We start from the raw sequence: 16,249 nt of genomic DNA, 5'->3' as shown, positions 1-16,249 counted from the left end.
AGAGTTGAAGTTTCTCACTTGGAAAGTGGTGATGCTTTTGGCATTGGCATCCGCAAGGCGGCTGTCTGAATTGGGGGCCTTGTCTCACAAGAGGCCTTGTCTCACAAGAGGCCTTACCTGATTTTCCATGAAGATAGGGCAGAGTTGCGAACTCGACAACATTTTCTTCCTAAGGTGGTTTCTGCTTTTCACATAAACCAACCTACTGTGGTGCCAGTAGTTACTGACACATTCACTGATTCAAAGTCTCTAGATGTGGTTAGAGCTTTGAAAACCTATGTTGCTAGAACAGCTCGTATACGGAAAACAGAGGCTCTGTTTGTCCTGTATGATCACAACAAGATTGGCTGTCCTGCTTCCAAGCAGGCTATTGCACGTTGGATTATAAATACGATTCAGCAAGCTCATACTACGGCTGTATTGCCGTTATTGACGTTGGTAAAGGCCCACTCCACTAGGAAGGTGGGCTCATCCTGGGCGGCTGCCCGGGGGGTCTCGGCATTACAACTTTGCCGAGCAAGCTACTTGGTCAGGGTCAAACACATTTGCTAAGTTCTACAAGTTTGACACCTTGGCCGATTAGGACCTAAAGTTTGGTCAATCGGTGCTGCAGGGTCATCCGCACTCTCCCGCCCGTACTGGAGCTTTGGTATAGACCCCATGGTCTTGATGTCGTCCCCAGCATCCTCTAGGACGTATGAGAAAATAGGAGTTTGATAACCTACCGGTAAATCCTTTTCTCCTAGTCCGTAGAGGATGCTGGGCGCCCGTCCCAGTGCATACTTTACCTGCAGTTTAGTTATTACAGTTACACAAGTTGTGTTATCTTGGTTTCAGCATGTTGCTGCAATTAGTTCATGCCTGTTGGCGTGTGTTATGTTGAATGCCATGTGTGCGGCATGGTTGAGGGTGTGAGTTGGTAGATATCTCACCACTAGTTAAGTAATTCCTTTCCTCGAAATGTCAGTCTCCCTGGGCACAGTTCCTACAACTGAGGTCTGGAGGAGGGGCATAGGGGGAGGAGCTAGTTCACACCCAATGAAAAGTCTTTAGAGTGCCCATGTCTCCTGCGGATCCCGTCTATACCCCATGGTCTTGACGTCGTCCCCAGCATCCTCTACGGACTAGGAGAAAAGGATTTACCGGTAGGTTATCAAAATCCTATTTTTTTTCTTTCTAACCAATGCACACATTACCTTTATTCAGTACTGCAGATAGGCACCATTTAAACCAGCTGTGGCCAACCTGTGGCTCTTGAGCCGCATGCGGCTCTTTCTTTATTCAAAGGTGGCTCCCGACACGCTAAAGTCACTTGACCACAACAGATCTGGAAACCACTGCCCTCTAGACAGACATGCAGCAGCACTAAAGGGACTGAGAACTGAGGGTGCCAGATACTAAAGGTGAGACATACAGAAGACACACAAGTGGCTGCTGCAATGGCACAAGTTGGGTTGGGTGAGCTGTAGTGACAGAAGGGGGAGCTGGTTGGAGTGACACATGAGGGGGCTGGCTGGAGTGACATAGGAGGGTGCTAGCAGGATTGACACATGGGGCAGCTGGCTGGAGTGACAGAGCAGGGTGCTGGCTGAAGTGACAGGAGAATGCTGGCTGAAAGGTATTATGTGAATCTGGCTTCTTCAATATATTTTATGTGGACCTGTCTTTTTTTTATTCTTTTATGTAGAAGTGGCTTTCTCCTTCGTCCTAGAGGATGCTGGGGACTCCAAAAGGACCATGGGATCCGCAGGAGACATGGGCACTTTAAGACTTTAAATGGGTGTGAACTGGCTCCTCCCTCTATGCCCCTCCTCCAGACCTCAGTTAGATTCTGTGCCCAGAGGAGACTGGTCACACACTAGGGGAGCTCTACTGAGTTTCTCTAAAAAGACTTTTGTTAGGTTTTTTATTTTCAGGGAGCGCTGCTGGCAACAGGCTCCCTGCATCATGGGACTGAGGGGAGAGAAGCAGACCTACTTCTGTGAGTTGAAAGGCTCTGCTTCTTAGGCTACTGGACACCATTAGCTCCAGAGGGTCTGATCACTTGGGTCACCTAGCTGCTCGTTCCCGGAGCCGCGCCGCCGTCCCCCTCACAGAGCCTGAAGAAAGAAGACAGGTGAGTAACCGAAGCAAAGAAGACTTCAGTGAAGGCGGCAGAAGACTTCAGCCTTCCTGAGGTAACGTGCAGCGGTCGCGCTGCGTGCCATTGCTCCCGCACACACAGGCACTACATGGGTGTAGAGTGCAGGGGGGGCGCCCTGGGCAGCAATAAAAACCTCAAAAATAAGGACTGGCATGTATATACAGTGCGGAGGCACTGTTAGGAGACCCCCGCCAGTATAAAAAAATTGCGGGACATAAGCGTGCCATGTAGGGGGCGGGGCTTTGTCCTCCAGCTCTGACCAGCGCCATTTTCTCTACACAGCTTGCTGCAGAGACGCTGCTCCTGGCCCTTCACTGCTGTCACAAACAGGGTGTTAAAAACAAGGGGGGGGGGGGCACGAAAATTTGGTGTTGGTTATTAATGTTATTATTGTAAAACAGCGCTTATAGGTCTGGGGCATTGTTTAATTCTTGGGGCGCTGGGTGTGAGCTGGCAAACTCCTTCCCTGTCTCTCTGAAAGGCCTTACTGTGGGTCTGTCCCCTTTAGCCCAGTGTGTTTGGGGGTGTCGGTACGCGTGTGTCGGCATGTCAGAAGCTGAATGCTCTCCCCAGGAGGAGGCTCGCGTGTGGGCTGAACAGAATGAGGGAGTGACTCCGTCGGCACTGCCGACTGCTGATTGGGTTGAGATGTGTAGTGTTTTAAATAAAAGTGTGGCATTGTTGCATAAGAGGTTGGACAAATCGGAGTCTCAGAACCAAGCATGGAGACAATCGATGGGCGAGGTGGTGCCACACACTCAGACCCCCTCGGGGTCCCAAAAACGTTCTTTTACCCAGATAGCAGACACTGATACCGACACGGATTCCGACTCCAGTGTCGACTATAATGATGCAAAGTTGCACCCTAGGGTGGCTAAGAGTATTCAATACATGATTGTGGCGATAAAAGACATGTTACATATTACGGAAGACCCCGCTGTCCCTGAGACAAGGGTCTGTATGTTTAAGGGGAAGAAACCGGAGGTAACGTTTCCTCCCTCTCATGAACTGAACGCTCTTTTTGAAAGGGCCTGGGAAACTCCATACAGGAGGTGGCAGATTCCCAGGAGAATTGCTATGGCATATCCGTTTCCTAAAGTGGGCAGATACCTTGTCATCTGAAATGGACACCCTGGATAGGGATAGCGTGCTTTTGACACTAGGTCATATCAGGGACGCTTCAGTCTATCTAAATGAGACTGCGAGAGATATTGGCCTCTTGGGATCAAGGGCCAATGCCATGGCAATCTCGGCTAGGAGGCCGTTGTGGACTCATCAATGGAATGGTGATTCTGATTCTAAGAAGGCTATGGAGGCTCTGCCCTATAAGGATGGAGTTTGTTTGGTGAAGGCCTCGCGGACCTAGTTTCTACAGCTACCGCGGGTAAGTCCTTTTTTCTGCCTTTTGTTCCTCCACAGCAAAAGAAAATGCCTCAATACCAGATGCAGTCCTTTCGGTCACAAAAATTCCGGAAAGGACGTGGGTCATCCTTCCTTGCGGCAAGAGGTAAGGGAAAAGGAAAAAGATCGCCGGCTGTGGCAGGCTCCCAGGAGCAGAAGTCCTCCCCGACTTCTGCCAAGTACACCGAATGACGCTGGGCTCCCCTGCGGGAGTCCGCATCGGTGGGGGTGCGTCTTCAGCTCTTCAGTCAGGTCTGGGTTCTCTCGGGCCTGGATCCTTGGGTGCTGGAAATTGTGACCAAAGGATACAAACTGGAGTTTCAAGACGTGCCTCCACACCGATTTTTCAAATCGGCCTTGCCAGTTTCTCTTCCGGAAAGAGAGGTAGTGTGTGCGGCAATACAAAAGCTGTATCAGCAGCGAGTCATTGTCGAGGTAGCCCCGTCACAACGGGGAGAAGGGTTTTATTCAAGCCTGTTTGTGGTCCCGAAGCCGGATGGCTCGGTCAGACCGATTCTGAACTTAAAATCCCTCAATCTGTATTTGAAAAGTTTCAAATTCAATATGAAATCTCTCCGAGCAGTGATCTCCAGTCTGGAGGGAAGGGGGGGGGATTTTATGGTGTTAGTCGACATAAAGGATGCTTACCTACATGTCCCCATTTATCCTCCTCATCAGGCGTACCTGAGGTTCGCTGTTCAGGATTGTCACTACCAATTTCAGATGTTGCCGTTTGGTCTTTCCACGGCCCCGAGGATTTTCGCCAAGGTAATGGCAGAAATGATGGTGCTCTTGCGCAAGCAAGGGGTCACAATTATCCCATACTTGGACGATCTCCTGATAAAGGCAAGATCACAGGAGCAGTTAAGAAAAAACGTTGCGCTCTCCCTGACGGTTCTGCAGCAACATGGCTGGCTCCTAAATTTGCCAAAGTCACAGTTGATTCCGACAACACGGCTGTCGTTCTTGGGCATGATTCTGGACACGGATCTTCAGAGAGTTTTTCTTCCATTGGCAAAAGCTCTGGAAATCCAGAACATGGTCAAGGAACTTCTGAAACCGGCAAGAGTGTCGATTCATCAATGCACTCGAGTGCTGGGGAAAATGGTGGCGGCCTACGAGGCCATTCCGTTTGGCAGGTTTCATGCCAGGACTTTTCAGTGGGACCTGTTGGACAAGTGGTCCGGGTCCCATCTACACATGCACCGGAGGATAAGCCTGTCCCCCAGGGCCAGAATTTCTCTCCTGTGGTGGCTCCAAAGTTCTCACCTTCTAGAGGGTCGCAGGTTCGGGATCCAGGATTGGGTCCTGGTAACCATGGATGCGAGTCTCTGAGGTTGGGGAGCAGTCACACAGGGGGAAAATTTCCAGGGAAAATGGTCAAGCCAAGAAGCTTGTCTGCACATAAGCATTCTGGAATTAAGGGCCATTTACAACGGCCTCCTACAAGCAGAACATCTCCTTCACGGCCTACCCATCCTGATTCAGTCGGACAACATAACAGCGGTGGCGCACATAAACCGCCAGGGCAGAACAAGGAGCAGAGCGGCGATGGCGGAGGCCACAAGGATTCTTCGCTGGGCGGAAAAACATGCAAGGGCTCTGTAAGCGTTCTTCATTCCAGGCGTGGACAACTGGGAAGCAGACTTCCTCAGCAGACATGATCTCCATCCAGGAGAGTGGGGTCTTCATCAAGAGGTCTTTGCAGAAGTGACAAGTCGTTGGGGACTGCCTCAAATAGACATAATGGCGTCTCGCCTCAACAAGAAGCTTCAGACATATTGTTCCAGGTCGAGGGACCCTCAAGCAATAGCAGTGGACGCTCTGGTGACACCGTGGGTGTTTCAGTCGGTCTATGTGTTCCCTCCACTTCCACTCATCCAAAAGGTGTTAAGGATCATAAGAAGAACAAGGGTTCAGGCGATACTCGTTGTTCCAGATTGGCCACGGAGGGCCTGGTATCCGGATCTTCAGGAATTACTCATAGGAGAACCCTGGCTCTTCCTCTGAGAGAGGATCTATTACAGCAAGGACCGTGCGTGTTCCAAGACTTAGCGCGGTTCCGTTTGACGGCATGGCTGTTGAACGCCAAATCCTAGCTCGAAAGGGTATTCCCGGAGAGGTCATTCCGACTCTCCTGAAAGCTAGGAAGGAGGTAACGGCGAAGCATTACCACCGTATTTGGAGAAAATATGTGTCTTGGTGCGAATCCAAGAAGGCGCCTACGGAAGAATTTCAGCTGGGTCGTTTTCACCATTTTTTGCAAGCAGGTGTGGATGTGGGCCTAAAGTTAGGCTCCATTAAAGTGCAGATTTCAGCCTTATCTATTTTCTTTCAAAAGGAATTGGCCTCGCTTCCAGAAGTACAGACTTTCGTGAAAGGGGTACTGCACATACAACCTCCATTTGTGCACCCCGGTGGCTCCATGGGACCTTAACGTGGTGTTACAGTTCCTGACGTCACATTGGTTTGAACCTTTACAAAAGGTTGAGTTGAAATTTCTCACTTGGAAAGTGGTCATGCTATTGGCCTTGGCGTCCGCAAGGTTTTCCATGTTGATAGAGCGGAATTGAGGACTCGTCAACAATTTCTCCCAAAGGTGGTTTCTTCGTTTCACATGAACCAACCTATTGTGGTACCTGTGGCTACTGAAACCTTGGCTGATTCTAAGTCGCTCGATGTGGTCAGAGCTTTGAAAATTTATGTAGCCAGAACGGCTCGTATTAGGAAAACAGAGGCGCTGTTTATCCTGTATGCTTCCAACAAGGTTGTGGCTCCTGATTCTAAGCAGACTATTGCACGCTGGATCTGTAATACGATTCAGCATGCCCATTCTGTGGCTGGATTGCCGTTACCGAATTCAGTGAAGGCCCATTCCACTAGGAAGGTGGGCTCGTCTTGGGCGGCTGCACGGGGTGTATCGGCATCACAACTTTGCCGAGCAGCTACTTGGTCGGGTTCAAACACTTTTGCAAAATTCTACAAGTTTGATACCCTGGCTGATGAGGACCTCATGTTTGCTCAATCGGTGCTGCAGAGTCATCCGCACTCTCCCGCCCGGTCTGGAGCTTTGGTATAAACCCCATGGTCCTTTTGGAGTCCCCAGCATCCTCTAGGACGAAGGAGAAAATAAGATTTTAATACCTACCGGTAAATCCTTTTCTCTTAGTCCCTAGAGGATGCTGGGCGTCCGTCCCAGTGCGGACTCTATCTGCAGTACTTGCTTATGTTACACAATGGTTGTGTTTTGGTTTAGGTCAGCCTGTTGCTGATCGTTTTGGTTCATGCTGTTAACTGGTTGTAGTTACAGACCATGTTGTACGGTGTGAGCTGGTAGGTATCTCACCCTTAGTTTAACAAAATCCTTTTCCTCGAAATGTCCGTCTCCTCTAGGCACAGTTCCTATAACTGAGGTCTGGAGGAGGGGCATAGAGGGAGGAGCCAGTTCACACCCATTTAAAGTCCTAAAGTGCCCACAACTCCTGCGGATCCCATGGTCCTTTTGGAGTCCCCAGCATCCTCTACGGACTAAGAGAAAAGGATTTACTGGTAGGTATTAAAATCCTATTTTTTTCAATGTATTTTATGTTGGATCTATCTTTAAAGATTTATTTTATGGGGATCTTGTTTTTTAAATGTATTTTATACCAGGGGCAAGGCCTAGCAGGCACAAGGTCACACCCTATTTTTATATGCACGCCTTCGCCTCGATGTCGGCTCTTTGACATACCTAACATGATTTTTTGTCTCTTTGTCTCTGACTGGTTGGCCACCCCTGATTTAAGCCCTATAAAGGAAGCACTGACGGTAGTTCCAAGCATTCATAAATGACCCCCAGCTGAATCATGACTTTAGCATTTCCTATGGGTAAATTTACTAAGCATCTTTTGTGCGGTGGCTTGAAACATTGGGGGTCAATCCGAGTTGTTCGCTCATTGCCGATTTTAGCTATACTGCGATTAGTCGCTAACTGCGCATGCGCATGGTACGTAGAGCGCATGCGCTTAGTTATTTTACTAAAAACTTAGCTGTTTTGCTGTAGCGTCTGCGGCGCTTTTCAGTCGCACTGGTGTTCTGTAAATGATTGACAGGAAAGGGGCGTTTCTGGGCGGCAACTCGGCGTTTTCCCAGCGTTGGCTAAAAAACGCAGGCGTGTCAGGGAAAAACGCTGGAGTGTCTGGAGAAACGGGGGAGTGGCTGGCCGAACGCAGGGCGTGTTTGTGACGTCAAACCAGGAACGAAACGGGCTGAGCTGATCGCAGTGTAGGAGTAAGTCTGGAGCTACTCAAGAACTGCTAAGAAATTTCTATTCGCAATTCTGCTAATTTTTCATTCGCAATTCTGCTAAGCTAAGATACACTCCCAGAGGGCGGCGGCCTAGCGTGTGCAATGCTGCTAAAATGTGCTAGCGAGCGAACAACTCGGAATGACCCCCATTGTGCACCACCAGTGGTTTAGACTTCCACTCAAAATTGCTAGATTTACTAATTGAAGGCTTGCATGGTGTTTTGTAATCCGCAGGTGATGCATGTCAGATTTCCAATGGAAACACCAGTAGCTCTGAGTATAAGCCCGCTCCCTGTACTGTGATCACCTAAAAAGTCAAAGTAAACTACTTAATATTGTACTTTGTAATAATTTATACTATAGAGAGAGATACTCTGCAGCCACTGTAACCCATAATGTGCTTATAAAATGCTCATGCTGCACTGAAAACTGATTAAGTGTATGCTGCATATATTGTTTTGTAGCTTTTTCTTTATGCCTTAATTATAAAACTACCACAAAGTCTTGTTTTTAAAGGCCTGGTGGCAAAAGTAACATCTCTATGATTTCAGTTGCTGCATGCATTTGAATTATCTAACTCCATAAGAATACTTGTACATATCCTATGTGCTTGATTTAGCAATCCTAGAAATAATCCACAATATGTGTCCCTCCAGCTGTTGTAGAACTACACATCCCATCATAGCCCAACCTAGATCCCTCCTACCCAATGAAATTGGAAAGACAGGACATAATTATGCATGATTCTGTAAAAATAAGAATTTACTTACCGATAATTCTATTTCTCGTAGTCCGTAGTGGATGCTGGGGACTCCGTAAGGTCCATGGGGAACAGCGGCTCCGCAGGAGACCGGGCACAAAAGTAAAGCTTTAGAACTACCTGGTGTGCACTGGCTCCTCCCCCTATGACCCTCCTCCAAGCCTCAGTTAGGATACTGTGCCCGGACGAGCATACACAATAAGGAAGGATTTTGAATCCCGGGTAAGACTCATACCAGCCACACCAATCACACCATATAACTTGTGATCTAAACCCAGTTAACAGCATGATAACAGAGGAGCCTCTAGAAAAGATGGCTCACTACAGCAATAACCCGATTTTTTTTTTTTTTGGTAACAATAACTATGTACCAGTATTGCAGACAATCCGCACTTGGGATGGGCGCCCAGCATCCACTACGGACTACGAGAAATAGAATTATCGGTAAGTAAATTCTTATTTTCTCTGACATCCTAGTGGATGCTGGGGACTCCGTAAGGACCATGGGGATTATACCAAAGCTCCCAAACGGGCGGGAGAGTGCGGATGACTGCAGCACCAAATGAGAGAACTCCAGGTCCTCCTCAGCCAGGGTATCAAATTTGTAGAATTTTACAAACGTATTTGCTCCTGACCAAGTAGCTGCTCGGCAAAGTTGTAAAGCCGAGACCCCTCGGGCAGCCGCCCAAGATGAGCCCACCTTCCTTGTGGAATGGGCTTTTACAGATTTTGGCTGTGGCAGGCCTGCCACAGAATGTGCAAGCTGAATTGTACTACAAATCCAACGAGCAATAGTCTGCTTAGAAGCAGGAGCACCCAGCTTGTTGGGTGCATACAGAATAAACAACGAGTCAGATTTTCTGACTCCAGCCGTCCTGGAAACCTATATTTCCAGGGCCCTGACAACGTCTAGCAACTTGGAGTCCTCCAAGTCCCTAGTAGCCGCAGGCACCACAATAGGTTGATTCAGGTGAAACGCTGAAAACCACCTTAGGGAGAAACTGAGGACAAGTCCTCAATTCCGCCCTGTCCGAATGGAAAATCAGATGAGGGCTTTTACAGGATAAAGCCGCCAATTCTGACACGCACCTGGCCCAGGCCAGGGCCAACAGCATGACCACTTTCCATGTGAGATATTTTAACTCCACATATTTAAGTGGTTCAAACCAATGTGACTTTTGGAACCCAAAAACTACATTTAGATCCCAAGGTGCCACTGGAGGCACAAAAGGAGGCTGTATATACAGTACCCCTTTCACAAACGTCTGAACTTCAGGGACTGAAGCTAGTTCTTTTTGGAAGAAAATCGACAGGGCCGAAATTTGAACCTTAATGGACCCCCATTTCAGGCCCATAGACACTCCTGTTTGCAGGAAATGTAGGAATCGACCTAGTTGAAAATTCCTCCGTCGGGGCCTTACTGGCCTCGCACCACGCAACATATTTTCGCCAAATGCGGTGATAATGTTTTGCGGTTATATCTTTCATGGCTTTGATCAGGATAGGAATGACTTCATCCGGAATGCCTTTCTCCTTCAGGATCCGGCGTTCAACCGCCATGCCGTCAAACGCAGCCGCGGTAAGTCTTGGAACAGACAGGGTCCTTGCTGGAGCAGGTCCCTTCTTAGAGGTAGAGGCCACGGATCCTCTGTGAGCATCTCTTGAAGTTCCGGTTACCAAGTCCTTCTTGGCCAATCCGGAGCCACGAATATAGTGCTTACTCCTCTCCATCTTATAATTCTCAGTACCTTGGGTATGAGAGGCAGAGGAGGGAACACATACACTGACTGGTACACCCACTGTGTTACCAGAGCGTCTACAGCTATTGCCTGAGGGTCCCTTGACCTGGCGCAATACTTGTCGAGTTTTATAAACATGTGGAAGACTTCTGGGTGAAGTCCCCATTCTCCCGGGTGGGGGTCGTGTCTGCTGAGGAAGTCTGCTTCCCAGTTGTCCACTCCCGGAATGAATACTGCTGACAGTGCTATCACATGATTTTCCGCCCAGCGAAGAATCCTTGCAGCTTCTGCCTTGCCCTCCTGCTTCTTGTGTCACCCTGTCTGTTTACGTGGGTGACTGCCGTGATGTTGTCCGAATGGATCAACTCCGGGTGACCTTGAAGCAGAGGTCTTGCTGAGCTTAGAGCATTGTAAATGGCCCTTAGCTTCAGGATATTTATGTGAAGTGATGTCTCCAGGCTTGACCATAAGCTCTGGAAATTCCTTCCCTGTGTGACTGCTCCCCAGCCTTGCAGGCTGGCATCCGTGGTCACCAGGACCCAGTCCTGAATGTCGAATCTGCGGCCCTCTAGAAGATGAGCACTCTGCAACCACCACAGGAGAGACACCCTTGTGCTTGGTGACAGGGTTATCCGCTGATGCATCTGAAGATGCGACCCGGACCATTTGTCCAGCAGGTCCCACTGGAAAGTTCTTGCGTGGAATCTGCCGAATGGGATTGCTTCGTAGGAAGCCACTATTTTTCCCAGAACCCTTTCATTGATGTACTGAGACTTGGCTCGGTTATAGGAGGTTCCCGACTAGCTCGGATAACTCCCTGACTTTCTCCTCCGGGAGAAACACCTTTTTCTGGACTGTGTCCAGGATCATCCCTAGGAACAGAAGACGAGTCGTCGGAATCAGCTGCGATTTTGGCATATTGAGAATCCAATCGTGCTGCCGCAACACTACCTGAGATAGTGCTACACCGACCTCCAACTGTTCCCTGGATCTTACCCTTATCAGGGAATCGTCCAAGTAAGGGATAACTAAAAATAAGAATTTACTTACCGATAATTCTATTTCTCGGAGTCCGTAGTGGATGCTGGGGTTCCTGAAAGGACCATGGGGAATAGCGGCTCCGCAGGAGACAGGGCACAAAAGTAAAGCTTTCCGATCAGGTGGTGTGCACTGGCTCCTCCCCCTATGACCCTCCTCCAAGCCAGTTAGGTACTGTGCCCGGACGAGCGTACACAATAAGGGAGGAATTTTTGAATCCCGGGTAAGACTCATACCAGCCACACCAATCACACCGTACAACTTGTGATCTAAACCCAGTTAACAGTATGATAACAGCGGAGCCTCTGAAAAGATGGCTCACAACAATAATAACCCGATTTTTGTAACTATGTACAAGTATTGCAGATAATCCGCACTTGGGATGGGCGCCCAGCATCCACTACGGACTCCGAGAAATAGAATTATCGGTAAGTAAATTCTTATTTTCTCTATCGTCCTAGTGGATGCTGGGGTTCCTGAAAGGACCATGGGGATTATACCAAAGCTCCCAAACGGGCGGGAGAGTGCGGATGACTCTGCAGCACCGAATGAGAGAACTCCAGGTCCTCCTTAGCCAGGGTATCAAATTTGTAGAATTTAGCAAACGTGTTTGCCCCTGACCAAGTAGCTGCTCGGCAAAGTTGTAAAGCCGAGACCCCTCGGGCAGCCGCCCAAGATGAGCCCACCTTCCTTGTGGAATGGGCATTTACATATTTTGGCTGTGGCAGGCCTGCCACAGAATGTGCAAGCTGAATTGTATTACACATCCAACTAGCAATAGTCTGCTTAGAAGCAAGAGCACCCAGTTTGTTGGGTGCATACAGGATAACAGCAAGTCAGTTTTCCTGACTCCAGCCGTCCTGGAACATATTTTCAGGGCCCTGACAACATCTAGCAACTTGGAGTCCTCCAAGTCCCTAGTAGGTGCAAGGCACCACAATAAGCTGGTTCAGGTGAAACACTGACACCACCTTAGGGAGAGAACTGGGGACGAGTCCGCAGCTCTGCCCTGTCCGAATGGACAAACAGATATGGGCTTTTTTGAGAAAAAAACACCAATTTTGACACTCGCCTGGTCCAGGCCAGGGCCAAGAGCACGGTCACTTTTCATGTGAGATGCTTCAAATCCACAGATTTGACTGGTTTTAAACCAATGTGATTTGAGGAATCCCAGAACTACGTTGAGATCCCACAGTGCCACTGGAGGCACAAAAAGGGGGTTGTATATGCAATACTCCCTTGACAAACTTCTGGACTTCAGGAACTGAAGCCAATTCTTTCTGGAAGAAAATCGACAGGGCCGAAATTTGAACCTTAAGGGACCCCAATTTGAGGTCCATAGACACTCCTGTTTGCAGGAAATGCAGGAAACGACCGAGTTGAAATTTCTTTGTGGGGCCTTCCTGGCCTCACACCACGCAACATATTTTCGCCACATGTGGTGATAATGTTGTGCGGTCACCTCCTTTCTGGCTTTGACCAGGGTAGGAATGACCTCTTCCGGAATGCCTTTTTCCCTTAGGATCCGGCCTTCCACCGCCATGCCGACAAACGCAGCTGCGGTAAGTCTTGGAACAGACATGGTACTTGCTGAAGCAAGTCCCTTCTTAGCGGCAGAGGCCATAAGACCTCTGTAAGCATCTCTTGAAGTTCCAGGTACCAAGTCCTTCTTGGCCAATCCGGAGCCATGAGTATAGTTCTTACTCCTCTACGTCTTATAATTCTCAGCACCTTAGGTATGAGAAACAGAGGAGGGAACACATACACCGACTGGTACACCCACGGTGTTACCAGAACGTCCACAGCTATTGCCTGAGGGTCTCTTGACCTGGCGCAATACCTGTCCCGTTTTTTGTTCAGACGGGACGCCATCATGTCCACCTTTGGTATTTCCCAACGGTTTACAATCATGTGGAAAAAACTTCCCGATGAAGTTTCCACTCTCCCGGGTGGAGGTCGTGCCTGCTGAGGAAGTCTGCTTTCCAGTTTCCATTCCCGGGATGAAAAACTGCTGACAGTGCTATCACATGATTTTCCGCCCAGCGAAAAGTCCTTGCAGTTTTTGCCATTGCCCTCCTGCTTCTTGTGTCGCCCTGTCTGTTTACGTGGGCGACTGCCGTGATGTTTTTCCCACTGGATCAATACCGGCTGACCTTGAAGCAGAGGTCTTGCTAAGCTTAGAGCATTATAAATTTACCCTTAGCTCCAGTATATTTATGTGGAGAAAAGTCTCCAGACTTGATCACACTCCCTGGAAATTTTTTCCTTGTGTGACTGCTCCCCAGCCTCTCGGGCTGGGCTCCGTGGTTACCAGCATCCAATCCTGAATGCCGAATCTGCGGCCCTCTAGAAGATGAGCACTCTATAACCACCACAGGAGAGACACCCTTGTCCTTGGATATAGGGTTATCCGCTGATGCATCTGAAGATGCGATCCGGACCATTTGTCCAGCAGATCCCACTGAAAAGTTCTTGCGTGAAATCTGCCGAATGGAATTTGCTTCGTAGGAAGCCACCATTTTTACCAGGACTCTTGTGCAATGCTGCACTGTTTTTAGGAGGTTCCTGACTAGCTCGGATAACTCCCTGGCTTTCACTTCCGGGAGAAACACCTTTTTCTGGACTGTGTCCAGAATCATCCCTAGGCACAGCAGACGTGTCGTCGGGATCAGCTGCGATTTTGGAATATTTAGAATCCACCCGTGCTGTTGTAGCAGTATCCGAGATAGTGCTACTCCGAGCTCCAACTGTTCCCTGGACTATGCCCTTATCAGGAGATCGTCCAAGTAAGGGATAATTAAGACGCCTTTTCTTCGAAGAAGAATCATCATTTCGGCCATTACCTTGGTAAAGACCCGGGGTGCCGTGGACAATCCAAACGGCAGCGTCTGAAACTGATAGTGACAGTTCTGCACCACGAACCTGAGGTACCCTTAGTGAGAAGGACCAATTTGGGACATAGAGGTAAGCATCCCTGATGTCCCGGGACACTATATAGTCCCCTTCTTCCTGGTTCGTTATCACTGCTCTGAGTGACTCCATCTTGATTTGAACCTTTGTAAGTGTTCAAAAAAATTTTTTAGAATAAATCTCACCTAGCCTTCTGGCTTCAGTACCACAATATAGTGTGGAATAATACCCCTTTTCTTGTAGTAGGAGGGGTAATTTAATTATCACCTGCTGGGAATACAGCTTGTGAATTTTTTCCCATACTGCCTCCTTGTCGGAGGGAGACCTTGGTAAAGCAGACTTCAGGAGCCTGCGAAGGGGAAACGTCTCGACATTCCAATCTGTACCCCTGGGATACTACTTGTAGGATCCAGGGGTCCTGTACGGTCTCAGCGCCATGCTGAGAACTTGTCAGAAGCGGTGGAACGCTTCTGTTCCTGAGAATGGGCTGCCTGCTGCAGTCTTCTTCCCTTTCCTCTATCCCTGGGCAGATATGATCTTATAGGGACGAAAGGACTGAGGCTGAAAAGACGGTGTCTTTTTCTGCAGAGATGTGACTTAGGGTAAAAAACGGTGGATTTTCCAGCAGTTGCCGTGGCCACCAGGTCCGATGGACCGACCCCAAATAACTCCTCTTCCTTTATACGGCAATACACCTTTGTGCCGTTTGGAATCTGCATCACCTGACCACTGTCGTGTCCATAACATCTTCTGGCAGATATGGACATCGCACTTACTCTTGATGCCAGAGTGCAAATATCCCTCTGTGCATCTCGCATATATAGAAATGCATCCTTTAAATGCTCTATAGTCAATAAAATACTGTCCCTGTCAAGGATATCAATATTTTTAGTCAGGGAATCCGACCAAGCCACCCCAGCTCTGCACATCCAGGCTGAGGCGATCGCTGGTCGCAGTATAACACCAGTATGTGTGTATATACTTTTTATGATATTTTCCAGCCTCCTGTCAGCTGGTCCTTGAGGACGGCCCTATCTATAGACGGTACCGCCACTTGTTTTGATAAGCGTGTGAGCGCCTTATCCACCCTAAGGGGTGTTTCCCAACGCGCCCTAACTTCTGGCGGGAAAGGGTATACCGCCCATAATTTTCTATCGGGGGGAACCCACGCATCATCACACACTTTATTTAATTTATCTGATTCAGGAAAAACTATGGTAGTTTTTTCACATCCCACATAATACCCTCTTTTGTGGTACTTGTAGTATCAGAAATATGTAACACCTCCTTCATTGCCTTTAACGTGTGGCCCTAATAAGGAATACGTTTGTTTATTCACCGTCGACACTGGATTCAGTGTCCCTGTCTGTGTCTGTGTCGACCGACTAAAGTAAACGGGCGTTTTAAAACCCCTGACGGTGTTTTTGAGACGTCTGGACCGGTACTAATTGTTTGTCGGCCGTCTCATGTCGTCAACCGACCTTGCAGCGTGTTGACATTATCACGTAATTCCCTAAATAAGCCATCCATTCCGGTGTCGACTCCCTAGAGAGTGACATCACCATTACAGGCAATTGCTCCGCCTCCTCACCAACATCGTCCTCCTACATGTCGACACACACGTACCGACACACAGCACACACACAGGGAATGCTCTGATAGAGGACAGGACCCACTAGCCCTTTGGAGAGACAGAGGGAGAGTTTGCCAGCACACACCAAAAACGCTATAATTATATAGGGACAACCTTATATAAGTGTTTTCCCTTATAGCATCTTTTTTATATATTTCTAACGCCAAATTAGTGCCCCCCCTCTCTGTTTTAACCCTGTTTCTGTAGTGCAGTGCAGGGGAGAGCCTGGGAGCCTTCCCTCCAGCCTTTCTGTGAGGGAAAATGGCGCTGTGTGCTGAGGAGATAGGCCCCGCCCCTTTATCGGCGGCCTCGTCTCCCGCTCTTAACGGATTCTGGCA

This window comes from Pseudophryne corroboree, chromosome 1 (assembly GCF_028390025.1).
Source record: "Pseudophryne corroboree isolate aPseCor3 chromosome 1, aPseCor3.hap2, whole genome shotgun sequence".
NCBI classification, from domain to species: domain Eukaryota; kingdom Metazoa; phylum Chordata; class Amphibia; order Anura; family Myobatrachidae; genus Pseudophryne; species Pseudophryne corroboree.
Note: the sequence above shows the minus strand (reverse complement) of the source record.